Here is a 16,823-nt window from a genome sequence, read left to right as displayed (position 1 = left end):
TTTTGGAGGGTGGTTGTAGCCGCTACAACATGTAACAAAGAACTTACTTCTAAATATTTATTTTTCATCCTTAAAATTCTTCACTTGCCTTATAGAAACATTACTATATGGTAAACTATCATAAACAAATAACAAATGAGTTAGAAAAAATGTTCTTTCAATCACGATAACAACAATTCACTCATTTCTTCTAGCTTCTTATAGGCCCTCTACTCAAATATTTAGCCACTAATAAGAACAATTGAGGAGAGAAAGAGCACTGTTATCTTAACCCTTTATTAGGCTTAATGAATGTTGAGGTTTATCCATTAATAAGGATTACAAATGACACTATACTAATAGACCCTATTATCCATTTAACCATTAGTAAATTGAAAGCAGTTTATAACGAAATTAATCTTAGGTATAACCAACTTGGTCTACCATACATCTTTGATAAATCCAATTACAAAACCATGGTTGTTTGACCTTTTATTTTTATAGTATGCATACTTTTTTAAAACAACTGTATTTCTTTATGAATTTTCCTTCCTACTTGAAATTAAATTGTTTATGTGAGATAATAGTTGAAAAAACTTTTAACCCACGAGGCATATAATAGATAGTGACAGGGTGTTCTATTAAGGCACTTTGTGGTGAAAATGCCACTGGTTCGAATCCCATGGGAAAAAATCAAGACATGTTAAGGGTTGGTGTGGCCCAGGTTGGGTGTAATCCTCGGGTGATTTTGACAGCTTAGATGCCCCTGGGTTGCGACTACTCAAGCCACAGGTTAGGTGTGCTAGTCCTCTTAGGTCTCACATTACCTAGCAAACAAAAAAACAAAATAGTTGATTTTTTTTTAAAGTTTAATTACCAAGGTTTTAGCAATAATATTATATACACAATTGCATAAAGAAATGGCCCTGAAATCATCAATTCACTTTAGCTTCTCTTTCTTAGGAATTAAAGTTAAGAAAGTAGAATTTAAGGCTTCTAAAGCATCCCTATTTCTTTGAATGTCTTCTGCCACCCTTAAGAATTCCTCCTCTACAAGCTTGTAGAACCAAATGAAATTTCAACTACTCACATGTTCAAACACACAATTTTATCATTCTTAAAAGGAGCCAATACAATTGAGAGTTTCCCCTTAAAGAAATTCTAGATTCTTGGATTGGCTTATTAATGATAAAACTAGAGAAATACATGGATAACTTTAAAATTTCCACATAATTATCTCTAAAAAAAATTGTAATATAATTACCTCTATCATTATTCATTTCCCATATAGAAATAAAATTACCTCTATCATTTTTCATTTCCCATATAGTAATCACTTATTTTCTATAATTACCATATTGATGGAAATGTTTTATAACTTTGACTCATTTTTCTGGCCATATAGCCGCAACTCCTCATATTTCGATTCTCTCAAATATAGTAATTTATTATATTTCTCCTCAGTAAACTCATTACATGTTTCATCAATAAATACAATTTGTTCATTATTTTCAAATATCTCATATACCTCCCTTTCATTATCATTAAATTTTTTATTTAAATTCCTACGGCTTTTTGTTGCCCAATGATGACTACTTTTGAAACCTTTTTCAATGAAGCTTCAAATTAATGATTAGAAGACTCTCTAAAGTTTACATAAAACTCTCTAAAGTTTACATAAAAACCTTGCCCAAATGATGAAAGGCAATATTTCCAAAAAGATTTCATTTCTAAGTAAAAAAATATAAATTTATTATTTTATGAGGAAATGAATTACAAATTTATTGAAAATTGTTTATTAGTTTTTTCAAACTAATATTTTCAATTTCAATTTATTTTATTTTCAAACCAGGAAAATATATTTGAGCACCATACAAATGCGTGTAAATGAAGGCGAAGAAAGAAAATTCAACAAATTCACCAAATAAACTCATAAAAAGCGGTTACTTGTGAGCGATGCAATGACATGGAAAAGAAGTAAGAGGAAAATAAAACCTCTGTGTTGAAGGGGACATAAATAATAATAATGGCGGTGGATAAAGAAAGAAGTCATCAAAACTGGAAAAATTGAAGGTGGGCGAGTGACGCAATAATTGAGAAGAAAAAAGAATGGAAAAATGGAAAAATGATTGGTGATGTCCATTGGTCCTAATTTGTTCCTTTTTTCGTATGATTGATTTATTAAAGGCCACATAATTTGCTAGCAATAAAGCGGGAAAATATAGTCTCCCTATTGGGTGGGGTGGGGTATCGCAAGTTGCAACTCACAAAAGTTGTTTGGAAACAAATTTATTGAAATTTAGTTGGTGGTACGGCAAAGACCATGGCCCAACACGTCATTTGCGACTTCTTCATCCCGGTCAATACAGAGATTTAGTTTTTTCCCTAAATTCCTAATTCCTTTTTTCCATGTTATTTCTTCGCCCAACTATAAACCACTTTATAATGAATTACAATTAAAGAACAATCAAGTAACTTATAATTCAAGTAACATACCTTCACTTACACGCCACGCCCATTGGTCTTGCTTTTTCTCAATGATTTCACCACGGCTCCCACCCGGCCATTTGAACACACTCCACGACCACCTACGTTAATATGCAGATTTCTCTTTCCTATTAATGTATTTTCCATGTTATTACCCCTCTACTTTATAGGAATGTTGTTGACTGTATATAAGTATATAAATTAAAAAAATGGGAGAATTTCTTTATAGAATTTTATTTTTAGTTTTTTTTGTTAGTGGAAAAGTTTAGGATAATTTTTTTTCTAAATTATCATAATTTTAATTTAGGAAAGTTAATATTGTTATAAATATTTTAAAGTTGAGATTTATTGTAAGTATATATAAAATATTAAAAAAAAAAAAATTACTTTTTAATTTTCTATAGTGTCATAAAGATAACAATTTGTTTTGACTCTTAATGTTTTATGAATTGTCCAATATCTTGTTTCACTATAGATTTTATTAAAGTTTGATTTTAGTTTAATAATGTTGTTTTTCTTTGTTAAACTTGTTAAAACAAAGATATATTTTTTATTTACTAAATTATGGTTGATCATCTCTTCATGGTATCTTAATTTTCTCTTATCCTCTAATTCTATATCAAATTACATTGTTCTCCTTAAATTTACATGTAATATTATTTTTTAATATTATTAAAATATTGTAAATTTTTCTTTTCCTCATACCTCAATGATTTCAGACAACACTTGGCATCTTTACACGAGCCTTGTTTAAGCCACAAGGAGTTTTGGTTGGAGTTTGAAGCAACTTTAGGAATACTCTTCTTTTCCATGTTGTCTATCAGGTGAATGCATGAAGGCGAGTTACACTTTTGGGCCAAAATATGGCCATGAAATTTCAAACTTTTACTCTTTTATCAAATTAAAGCTCTCAAAATTCATATAAGGGTTGTGAATTTTGATTCAAAGTAAAAATCAATTTGTGGAGAATTATGTTGTTTTCCTAATGATTGTTTTTGCAAAAAAAATTAGTGTCCTATAATCTGTCAATTTTCCATTAAATGAAATTGATGTAGGAGCATAAGCTCTTCATTTTTATTGTGTCATTTAACTGAGAGAGTCAAACCATTTACCAAGGGAGTTGGTTTCCTAAGATTGATTTCATTCATGATTTTGTATAAACCAATGTTTTTTATGAGAATTATATGGCTATGAGGAATATTGTAATGAAATCTTCTCCCTAAAAGAGATTTCGAGAATATTGAGTGGGTTAGAGAGAATGAAGGACCGTTCGATTAGTGATAGATTGAGGAGATAAAAAGTCCTAAGTTATAGGGTCTAGTTGGATTTTTTTGGATCTTAGAGATTCTTTGCTCTGAAACTAATTTGATTTCAATCATGTATAAAAATATTTTATGTAAATTATGAGGGAAAGAAGAGAGTGAGTGTGTTTGAAAATAGACAAGCCAAAAGTTGTGGAAGTCTATATGGGATTCAATACCAGGAAGGTCAAAGAAATGAAAATCGGGCCACAAGAGAAGACAAATAATTTTTTTTTTTAATAGAAATGTATGCACAAAATTATTAAGGAATGGAATTCATTATGTTATTAATTGTCTTTGTATTATGATGACTTCAATTTAAATAATGAAATAAACAAATAAATTTATATGAATAATGAAATATTATTATAAATTTTAAGTTGTTAATTTTCATATAATATATATTTTTTTAAATTTATTTTGAGAATAAATAAAATAGTTATTATGATATTAAAGGAACTATCAATCATATTCTAAAAATTAGTCCTGATGATGGACCCCCTTTGGGGTTTGAAACGTCGACAGAATGAACATGATACTATGGATAATCCGGATCATGCTACTCCAAAAAACAACCACAGAAGCTTAAAATCTAAGATATTAAAAGTTATATATATATATATATATATATATATATATATATATATATATATATATATATATATATATATATATATATATATATATATATCTATATATATATATATATATATATATATATATATACAATCATGTTTTTTTTATGTTTGTGTTTGTTAAGTTTATATTAAGTGGATAATTTGTGATGATGGTATTTGCATGAAAATTGGGGATTGTAGTAGTATTTAAAAGAATTTTGGTGCACTTACGTGTAGCTATTGATTCTCCAAATAATTCAGAGTAAAAAAGTATAGTCTCTCTTATAATATTTTAGAAATGTTATAGATTATTTTATTTATTATATATTTATTATTTTGAAACACTCAAATAGAAAACAAAACTACTTTATTTTGAAACATTCAAATACAAACTAAAACATTTTTACATTCTTTTTATGTAGGGAATCTATATTGTCCATAGAAAAGAAATGATCTTTAGATTCTTTTTATGTAGGGAATGTTTATTCTCCATAGAAAACAAATCATATTTATTCTGAAACATTCAAATACTAACCAAAACATCTTTACATTCTTTTTATGGAGGGAATCCATACTCTCCATAGAAATCTTGTGATCTATTGGGTGGTAAAACAAACACCCAATGCCTAGCACTCTACCATAATATGAACATAGCAACCAATCCCCCAAATCCCATACGTAATGTTAATAATGACATTTTTTCATCCAAATGGCTTTTCCATCCCACTTTGACATTATTACTCTTACCACCATTGCCTTCTCTTATTGGTGGCTTGTTTACATTGCATGGATTTAAAGGACACCCTCTTAAGCATTTATTCTTTTGAAATGATGTTACATTGAATGTAGAAAATTGTGTCCCTATTGGGATTGGGCCACATAAGCTATTAAATGAAACATCAAAAACTGCCAACATTGACAATTTAGAGAGCTCTTAAGGAATCTCTCCAATCAACTTATATTTTGACAAGTCCAACTATTCTAAGGTAGATATCTCACAAAATGATATAGATATTTGTCCCTTCAATTGATTTCCAGATAACTTCAACAATCTCAAGCTACTTAGGCTCCCTATGCTTGCAGACATTCCTCCTGTAAAATTATTGCTTGACAAGTCAATTATTGTATTTGTAGCAAGCACATATTATGTGAGAGTGTATTCAGTTCTTTAATTGATAAATGAAAATCATATTTTTATCTCATCTTTAATGTTTGAAAATATAAAATTGATTATAAATCCCTGGAATCTCTCAAGGTTCCTCCATTGAATTTATTATTGGATAAATCCAACACTTGTAACTTGGTAAGATTGGTAATAGATTGAGGAAGGCCACCATGGAAATTATTATAACTAATACTTAGCACTCTTAAGTTTTGAAAAATTCCAATATATTGAGGCATCACACCCTTTAATTTATATTTCCTTAAATTGAACAATTCACACATGGCAAAAGACATTGGCAAAGTTTTAGAAAAAATATTGGAATGAGCTGAAAAATGTTGTAAAGAATTTGGAAAGTTTATATTACCCAAAACTCTACTGAATAAATTTTTTGATATATCTATAATGGAAATAAAGTTGAGCTTTTTTATAATTTTAACAAGACTCTCTCTCATATTATTATTGGACAGATCTATGGTCTTCAAATATTTTATATTTTTGATGGCTTCAAGGATGTTCCCAGTGAAGTTGTTTTTTGATAAAGTCAAAGATTCTAGTGAAGCCAATCCACTAACATGAGAAGGGATATTTCTAGGCATATTATTCCTACTCAAGTCTTGGTAATCAAGAAATTTTATGATGCTATATGGAATATGTCCAGTTAAGTTGTTTGAAAATAAATACAAGAATTCAACAGATTGGCGCTTTCCTATTTCTTGAGGAATGGTACTCGTGATCTGGTTGGTATTACGGGCAAGAACTATAAGCTTATTCAATATTGTAATGGTTTTAGGTATGGGCCCTTTGAGCGTATTTGAATGAAGATATAGATAAGAGAGATTACTACAATTTCCTATTTCGGAAGGGATAAAACCTGAAATATTGCCATGGGCACAATTATACTGAGGATAAGGATAATCGTTGTGAGGAATATCACAAAGGCCATGGATCGAAAGGCAAGTAAGCTCCTTCAAATTACCCAACTCGGGTGGTACAATGTAAAATTTTTTCATAAATTATCAAGAAGATAAATAGTTTTTAGCCTTAAGATTTGGAATAAATCAAAACTTGGTTATAACTTTGTACCATCATTTTTGTTATTTTCGTATCTAGGAGGTGGAAATGGTAAACAGTGTTAGATTGTACAGAACATGTGAATCCTTTCAGCAACAATCGTTGGTAACCTAAATTTTGGGAATGTTAACACAACTATAGTACAAAACTGCAACTTTTCTCCCAATCATGCAACATATCATTGCAATCATATTTGGCTCACCCTAAGAATTGAAAAAAATAAAAATGTGGCAGATCAAACTATTCTTTCTTCTGAAACTACTACAACACTTTGACCCAACAAAATTCAAGTAGCACAAAGAGTTCACTGATGGAAGTTCTTGAACTTGTTTGATCCCCAAAACAGGTTTAATAACAACGGAACTGCATATGAGAGGAAAATAGCTTACAACCAAAAATCCCAATAAATAATCTTCAGAGTTGAAAGATGAATTTTTAGCTACTTGTTCCTTTGACGAGTGGAGGAAATTATAAAAATAAGAATGACAATTCTATATAATGATGTTCTTCTAGAGACAATATTGGGAATTGGAATGATCCATATGATATAAGAAAATAAACCTCCAAAAAATGCTTAGCCATAACACTGCTTCTTAACAAAATGCCCAAGGGAACTTCTAAATAGAAACCACAATAGTTCACCTAATAGTTTCTTTGTCAGATTCACCTTTCCATCTTAGAGGCCTTGAAGTCGATGCAATGCAATGCACAACTGAATAACTAAAATCACCTACTGTGGAGTAACTCCATTCCAAAAAAGGAAACTTGAAGAACAATTGCATACTAACCATTATGCCTCCATTTCTTTGAATGTTGTAGACCTTTCATGGATTATCTATTCATCACCTACCAATATTTTTCACTAGAATCACTTCTTTAGTTGGGAAACCCGTCTCTGCATACTTACTCATATAGAAAATGAAAAATCCCTAGTTTCTTTCTTTGAATCCCCAAAAGTGATGATCTAAAGGTATTAATAGTAAAATCCAACAAAGAGTGTCGATCCTTCAAAGAGAAATAAATCCAAACTCTTTTTTCGCTCAAAGAAGCATCACAACTCCCATCCCGTAAACCCATATAATGAGGATAGACATTTGAAATCTACACCAAGTTTGGATTTGTGAAAACTCAGCCAAAAGCAACCCAAAGTATGCAAGAGAAAAACAATCTTCAGTCATAACTAGTTAATATTGTTACAAACATTTTCAAGTTGAGATTTATTGTAAGTGCACAAAAATGTTTAAAAGAAAGTAGCTTTCATTTTCAACTCTTTATAGTGTCATAAAGATAAAAAAAAAAATTATTAATTAGACTCCTAACATTTTAGGAATTGTCCAATATCCTATTTCAATATAGATCTTATTAAAGTTTGATTTTAGTTTAACAATGTTGATTTTCTTCTTTAAACTTGTTAAAACAAAGATATATTTTTTATTTTCTAAATTTTGGTTGATCCTCTCTTTATGGTATCTTAATTTTCTCTTATCCTCTAATTCTATATCAAATTACATTTTTCTCGTTATATCTATATGTAATAATATTTTTTAATATAATTAATGTGTCGTCAATTTATCTCTTCCTCTATACCCTAATGATTTAAGACAAGACTTGGCATCTTTACGTCAACATTATTTAAGCCACAAGGAGCTTTGGCTAGAGTTTGAAGCAACCTTAGGTATACTCTTCTCTTTCATGTTGTCTATCGAGTGAATGCATGAAGATGAGTTACACTTTTGGGCCAAATCTGGCAATGAAATTTCAAAATTCATATAAGGGTTGTGAATTTTGATTCGGAGTAAAAATACTATTTGTGGAGAATTATGTTGTTTCCCTAATGTTTTGTTTTTGCAAAAAAAATTAGTGTCTTATAATTTGTCAATTTTCCATTAAATGAAATTGATGTAGGAGCATAAGCTCTTCCATTTTACTGTCTCATTTGACCGAGAGTGTCAAACCATTTACCAAGGGAGTTAGTTTCCTAAGGTTGATTTCATTCTTTATTTTGTATAAGCTAATGCTTTTATGACAATTATATGAATGTGAGGAATATTGTAATGAAATATTATCCTTAATATATATTTCGAGAATATTGAGTGGGTTAGAGAGAATGAAGGACCATTCGATTAGTGATAGATTGAGTAGCTAAAAAGTCCTAAGTTAGAGGGTCTAGTTGAGGCTTTTGTGGATATAAGAGAGATTCTTGGATCTGAAACTAATTTGGTTTCAATCATGTATAATGTAAATTATGAGGGAAAGAAGAGAGTGAGTGTGCTTGAGAATAGAAAAGCGAGAGGTTGTGGAAGCCTAGATTGGATTCAATGCCAAAAAGGTTAAAGAAATGAAAATTGGACCACAGGATAAGACATAGAATTTACTTTTTCTCAGTAGAAGTGTATGTACATAATTATTAAGGAATGGAATTCATTATGTTGTTAATTGTCTTTGTATTATGATGAATTCAATATGTATGTATGGAAATGTTAATTGGTACTTCACTAAGAATGATTTTGATAATAGAAATCCTTAGTGTCAAAATTATTAGCCAAAGTTTGATCATGGTTTAAAATCACGGAAGTATAGGAACAAAGTAAATTAGAACTCTCCATGTTGAAGGTGAAGCTTGACTAGATATTATATAAGGAAAGATCGTTATCAATAACGAACATCAAATTTCTAGGTAAATACTATTGATTTGGAAAATTGTTGAGATCGTCATCCTTCATAGGGTTTAAAATTTCCATTGGAACAAGCAGACAAGTTGTTGAACGCATTGACCATGAAATGATCAAGTGATGAAGGAAAGTCATCATTCATGGTGTGTTAAGAAGAATATGAGTTTGGCTGGAAAGTGGGGTCAAATTATGAGTTGAACTTGGTGCCATTGAAAGATGAAATCGCCCAACACCATGAGAAGTGGAAGCACCCATCTTCAAAAAAGGAGGAATGTGGTCAATTGTTTTTCAACAAATAAAAATTTCTTTCTATTAAGTATATGAAAATCCATATATCAGAGAGAGTAAATCTCAATCACCACAGAGAATATACATATGGTTAGACCAACCATCATGAGTATACAGACACAAAATCACATTCACATGCTATCAAAATATTTAGATCAACATTGACCACAACTGAAAAATAGTTTGTCAAAACACCAAAACAACCATAAAAAAAAAATTCGCTCTAGAGAGGAGAGCATCCGAAGAAGAAAAAGGGTCCCCTGCAGACAATGACCCATGTTATAAAGGGATGGAACCTTCCCTTGTCAAATATGTAGAGTAGAACTGTTGGAAGATGATATGATCGAGGATAGAAAAACAACCTAATTTGGAAAGGTGATCTGCTTCACTATTTTCAATATGATAGATATGAAAGATAAGGAGATGATGAAAATCAGTTGACATTTCCCTGATATAGAGTTTCCAATTCTCAAGAGATAGAGAGTTTAAGGAGCCCATGTAGTTAGCCTAGTCAATAACATATTTAGAATTGACAAAGAGAGAGAGAGACTGGATATTGAGCCAGAGGGCACAATGGAGGAACCCCAAAGAGCAAGAAGTTCAACTTGACTATTAGATCCCTAGTCATAGTTCCAATAAAACCTATAAGAGAGTTCAAAGTTTATATGAATGGTCATTCCACATCCACAGGAGTTAAAATAGGATGCTCCATCAAAATATCCCACGGGATAAGATGACCAAAGGTCTCTAGGAGGGGGAGGATGAGAGTCATTGAAAGACAAGGGGACAACAAATTTAAAGCAATATGAAAGGATTCTACAACAAGTTCTCCAAATGTTCAACAAAACATGATGAAAGATGAAAGCATTTCTAGACTTCCAAATTCCCAACATAATGAAAGATGAAAGCATTTCTAGACTTCCAAATTCCCCATATAATGAAAAAGGCCAGAATACGATGAGATTTATGATCCAAATACCATCGACCAAGACAAGAGATAATGTCCAGACCTTCCCAAGCAGCAGGGTAGTTCATCATATGGAGCACCCCATTCCATATGGAAGAGGCAAAGGGACAAAGGATGAAGAGGTGAAATGTGTCCTCTCTGGATGAAAGGAAATGATTTCATTGGTCCAGACCATGGAAACCATTCTTACATAAAATTTCCCATGTGAGAATGTGATTATGAACAACAAGCCAGAAGAAGCATTTCAATTTCAGCAGAAAATTCCATTACGAAGCCCTCAACATCCAAGAGTAAGCTAGAATCTATCTTGTGGGAAAATAGATTAAATTATATGCTTCCTTGACAATGACCCTCCCTTGTTGGGAGCCACCAAACCAAATAAGCCTATCATATTTTGGAAGGAGAACTATCCCAAACAATTTAAGATTAGTAATGTAGTTTTTCCATTCTAGTAGTAGTACCTCCAAGAATCAAATTCAAGCCTAAGATGGACATATTAGAATTTCTATGAGTGCCATAGAACGACTTTGTGCCAAGGTAAATCATTTATGAGATTGAATATGCATTCCAATTTCATAAAGGGTGTCATATTTCTTTAAGGAATTATTGGGTATGACTTTCCAGATTGTGTATGTGTAAATACAAAGAATTGATGGGGCTTTATTGGTTGGTTGAATATTGATTGCTTTATGATGAAACATGATCTGAGATCATTGCCACATATGCGAAGAAAAGACAACAAAGGAGAATATTGATCATTAGTGATAGTTGTGTTGGAAGTGTTTGCAATAAATATTTGTAACTGTGTGAACGTTATCATTGTTTGGTTGACCTCTACATGAGGACGAAGTGTAATTTAATAATCCACCTAAAATATGAGAAATTGTGTAACAACCTGGTTGGCCATGATTGGAACTTGAGTGAATTATGTCAGTACAAAGATGGCCTGCATACTTTGGGATCAGAGCTCAGAGTAAACTTTTATGTAGAAGAAATTAGACAATGAGAAGTCATGAAAGAAAACTAAAATTCTTTGAGGAGGAACCAAGGCTAATAGAAATCATTGGAGTTGTTCATGGAATTAATAAATATCATATCATGGAAAATTTCCTTTCCTCACTGCCATATGAGGAATATGCATTGCTACACAAGCTTGAATTGAATGCAACAAGTAAGGGAGAAAATACAATTGGAAACCTGCATTGAAAGGGGAGCATGGAAGAAAAGAAAGCTTGAGGATTGATAGCGAGGAGGGGGTAAAGAAGAAATTTGAAGATCAACTATTGGAAATAGGAACTAGTTTGATTGAAGATCAAACTCATTTAAGAAACATAGAAGTAGACTTCAAACAAAGGAGAAATTGAATCTGTTGGAGAAGAAAGAACAAGTTAACGCATTTTTTCTTTGAATAATTGTAAATGTAGAAGAATATTGTTTGAAAAGTTTGGCAGTAAGTAGGAATTTATTTTCCTGTAAAAATTGGATCAGATTGTATTATCTTTATGGAGGATTGCATGTAGTTGCAAAAAATTTTCCAACAGTAGTGGAAAAAAATAAATATTAATATTATGTTTGTACTAGCCATAAGTGAGGTTATAATTGTGATGGAAAGGAGGAAGAAACCATCAAAGGGAAAAAAAGTAATAAATTTTTTATTGGAAGATGAAGAAAATGTTATAAGGAATAGGTGTTATTAGTTGAATAGGATTAAGATATTGGAAGGAATTGTGAAAAAGAACCCAACAACATAATTCAATGCTCCAAACAGAGAAGGAAGTGAAGATAGTGGAAGGATGAGTGAGAAAAATATTGCAACAGTTAGACAACTTTTGAAATCTGAGAAGCAGGTACACTCCAAAAAGAGAGTGGAAGGGTTTTGTTGTAAAGGACCAAAGAGGTGGACAACTTCCAACATAAGCAGTTGAGTAGAAGTTTCCAAGAGAGGGGAAATTCAACAATGAGTGTGGGGAGAACTATCAAAAATAGTTCAAGAGAAGGAACAAGGAACACCAGGAGCATAAGCTCAGAGGAAGCTTGGGGAGGTGTTTCTAGAAGCCACAAACTTGCTATAAGATAGAGAATAAGCTTAGTTGTAGCTCACAGGTGAACAAGAAAGAGTTCAAAAAAATGAGAAGACAAAAAGGTGAAGATGAATACAAACAATCATGTGAAGGGTTCAACAAAAGGTCAGAAGGAAAGAGGAAGAGATGCTAAAGAAGTTGGCATGAAGATGAGTCATGAAGAGAGAGAGGCATAAATGACACAATTGAAAGACGAACTCAGCAAGGTGAGAGAGCAACTGCAAAGGCAAATAAAGGAGCTACATGAAGCATTAACACAAGAGTTGAAGAGTGGAGTGTATGTAGGGAAAAAGATTCACTGGTTGGTGAAGGGACCGCACAAAACAAACCAGAAGAGGTGGATGATAGGTATGATACATAAATGGTTCAGGATCCTCAAATGACAAAAATGTTGATTCTGAACTAGAGACAAAACAAAGATGGAGTGCATTTGTGCACCAAAAGAGGGACCCATCCTTGGGGAGGATGGTAGTAATGAATTATAAGAGTAAGAAAATTCATTGAGGACTCTTATGCAAGATGAAAAGAGGCCAGAACAATATAAGGAAGATGAATGTATGGATGTAGAAACTAAGAATCAAATTGAAGAAGAGTTGATGGACAACTTGGAGTAGTGAATGTTGCATGAGGAAATAATGTTGGCAGCCACAAAAGAGACCTAAATGTCTCATGTTTCTTAAACTAACAAGTGTTTTATTTTTGTAGGTGATGAATATTTGTAGGAACCAAAGAGTTGGTTGGAAACCAAAGAAGCACATGAACTATTGGAGAAACCCATGCAAGTTGGAAAAGTCATGGACATGAAATTTGTTGTAGTAGAATTAAAGTTTTTAGAGGATTGGTTGGACAATCCAAAGACTAGTTGTGAAGAAAATGAAATGATGGTGGGTCGCAACGATTTTGTAGAGGATAAGGATAAGGTTGCCATGGAGAAAATGCAACAAAAAAGAGGCAGTAGTGATGATGCATTCCAGCTGCAAATGCAGACCAAGAGGAAAACCATTCTAGACAATTGGAATGTTGATGATTTAGTAGAGAGCAATAGTATGTTCCAGAAAGGAATGAATGGTTCTTGATAGCCAGAATACAAGTTAGACTAAGACATTGAGAATGTTAGAAATTTGATGATGAAAGTGTCTCAAAAGAGACATCTTGCAGGAAGGAAGGAAGATGGAAAAGGCTTGTTGATATGGATAGAGTGAGTATACATTAGCAAGAAGAAGGGAAAGTTGTGGCATAAGGTCTGGAAGTTAGGATAAATGAAGAAGAAGATAATGGATCAACAATGACATAATGAGGAATGCAGTCAATTACAAAATAAGATTTTGGGACCTAGGCATACTTTCTTCATCAACTCATGGTTAGTAGACCATGAAACCTTTCAACTTGTGGAGTTTGATGTAGGAGAATAAGCTCTTCATTTTCACTGTGTCATTTGACTGAGAGGGTCAAACCATTTACCAATGGGGTTGGTTCCCTAAGACTAATCTCATTCTTTGTTTTTTATAAACCTACGTTTTTATGAGAATTTTATGAATGTGAGGAATATTGTAATGAAATTTTCTCCTTAAGAGAAATTTTGAGAATATTGAGTGGGTTAGAGAGACTGAAGGATCATTAGATTAGTGATAGATTGAGGAGCTAAAAATTCCTAAGCTAGAGGGTCTAGTTGAGGTTTTTGTGGATCTAAGAGAGATTCTTGGATTTGAAACTAATTTGGTTTCAATCCTCCATGTATAAAATTATTTTATGTAGATTATGAGGGAGAGAATAGAGTGAGTGTGCTAGAGAATAAACAAGTGAGAGTATGTGGAAGCCCAGATCGAATTTGATGCAAAGAAGGTCAAAGAAATGAAAATCGAGCCACAAGAGAAGACAAAGAATTTTCTTAGCAGAAGTGTATGTAAAAGAATGAAATTGATAATTAATAATGATGACTTCAATATGAACATTTGGAAATTTTAATTGGTAATTCTCTAAGAATTATTTTTGCAATAGAAATCCTTAGTGTTGAAATTATTAGCCACATTGTGATCATGGTTTGAAATCACAGAAGTACATGAACAAATTTCATTGGAACTCTATGTGTTGGAGGTGAACATCAGCTATAGGTTATGGAAGGAAAGACTTTTATCTATAATGAACATCAAATTTGAATATCATTGATTTGGAAAATTGTTTAGATCATCAGCCTACATAGGGTTTAAAATCACCACTGGAAGGAGTAGAAAACTTGTTCAATATGTTCACCATGAAATGATCTAGTGATGAAGGAAAGTCGCCATTGATGATGCGTTGACAAGAGTATGATTCTGGATGGAAAGTGGGGTCAAATTCTGAGTTGAACTTGGTGCCATTATAAGATGAAATCTTCTAGTACTGGGAGAAGTGGAAGCACTTATCTTCAAAAATAGAGGAACATGGTCAATTTATGGATGATCAACAATGGAAAATAGCACCAATTTGGTACAACATCATTTACTTATAGGAATGAGAACGTATTAGTTGATGGCATTGAGTGCACAATAAACTAATTTATCTAGATCGTTGGCAAGCTACACAAAAGGGAATTGATACCTCCAAGAATCAAATTCAAGCCTAAGTTGGACGGATTAGAATTTGTATGAGTGCCAAAGAATGACTTCGTGCCCAAGTAAATAATTTATGAGCTTGAATAAGCATTCCATTTTCATAAAGGTTGTCGAATTTCTTTAAGGAATTGTTGGTGTATGCCTTTCCAAACTATGTATGTGTAAATATAGAGAATTGATGGGCTTTATTTGTTAGTTGAATGTTGATTGATTTATGGTGAAACATGAACTTGGGTCGTTGCCACTTATGTGAAGAAAAGTAGACAAAGGAGAATATTGATCATTAGTGATAGTTGTGTTGAAATTATTTGCAATAAATATTTGTAACTATGTGAACATGATCAAAGTTTGGTTGACCTATGCATGAGGATGGTGTAATTTAATAATCCATGTAAAAGATGAGAAACTGTGTAACAACCTTGGTTTCCCATGATTGGAACCTCATTGAATTATGTTAGTTGACATATACAAAAACAACAAGATTTATATTTCTTGAAAGAAACCAAATGTATAATTTATTTAGGTGTGTGATCCTTTGAACCTTAGTCTGTTATAAATACATTAATTGAATTAGTGATAGGAGTTTAAATCATTTGTTTCTTAGTCATATTAGACATATAACTACTATTATCTACCTATTGTTGGGCGCGGGATCCCCCGAGGGAGGTTTTGGGGCTTGGAGCCCAGATTTTGATCAAAGATTGTAATTCCGATGTAAAGACTCTGCATTTTGTGGGCACGGAGCGCGTAGTTTGTAAAAGAGTCATAGGGTTGTCCGCCCTTAATTTTGTTAATGTAATGTTGGTTGTAGAGATCTACCCATGGTTCATGGACCATGGGACTGTATAAATAGAGTGAGGCTCTAAGTAGTTAAGACATCATGATAAGGATGAAGAATTGAGTCATATATGTGGAGTAAAGTCTAGTTTTGGGTCGTAGAGTAGGAGAAGGCTCTGCAGCTGAGTGCGTAGAGGCCTAGTAGTCCACCGCTGAGTGCGCAGACCCCTACAACTGAGTGCACAGGGTGAGCTGAGTCTGTAATAGTTGGAAGTAATAATAAAGAAAAGTTTTCTACCATTTATGTGTATTTATTTCCTATTTTATGCATCTGTTACACTAGATATAAATTGCACTTTTAATGCTTATATGATGCGCGAATGTGTATAACTGTGTCAATTGAGTGAACGCAGGTTAGTATAACTATTTACGTGAAGATAAGTAAGATCTGTTAAGAAGATAAGTAAGGTACACTGTGTACTTTAGGGAAATAGTGTAGTTTATTGCCACAACAACGCGAAAGCATCTCAACCCCTGGTTAGGGCTACGTGAAAGACAATTATAACAGATCGCGAAGATATTGAAGGTTATAAAAGTGTGTGAAGCGACCTGGGTGAAGGTCGATCTAGTTGGAAAAAATCGACATCACAGACATCTCAAGGGTTCGAAAGCTTGGTTCCAGCATCCCCCCATACTTATTCGGGTGAGACTTCAGTCCGCACTCCATGGGCTAATGCTGATAGGGCCAGTTATGTAGGGATTTGTTTGGCTAAATAACTCCAAACCTGGGTTAGGCCCCCATAAGCCAACAAATGGTTCTGTTTCCA

This window comes from Pinus tabuliformis, chromosome 2_2 (assembly GCF_031772625.1).
Source record: "Pinus tabuliformis cultivar Carrire ecotype Pingquan chromosome 2_2, CPIR1, whole genome shotgun sequence".
Lineage (NCBI taxonomy): Eukaryota > Viridiplantae > Streptophyta > Pinopsida > Pinales > Pinaceae > Pinus > Pinus tabuliformis.
Note: the sequence above shows the minus strand (reverse complement) of the source record.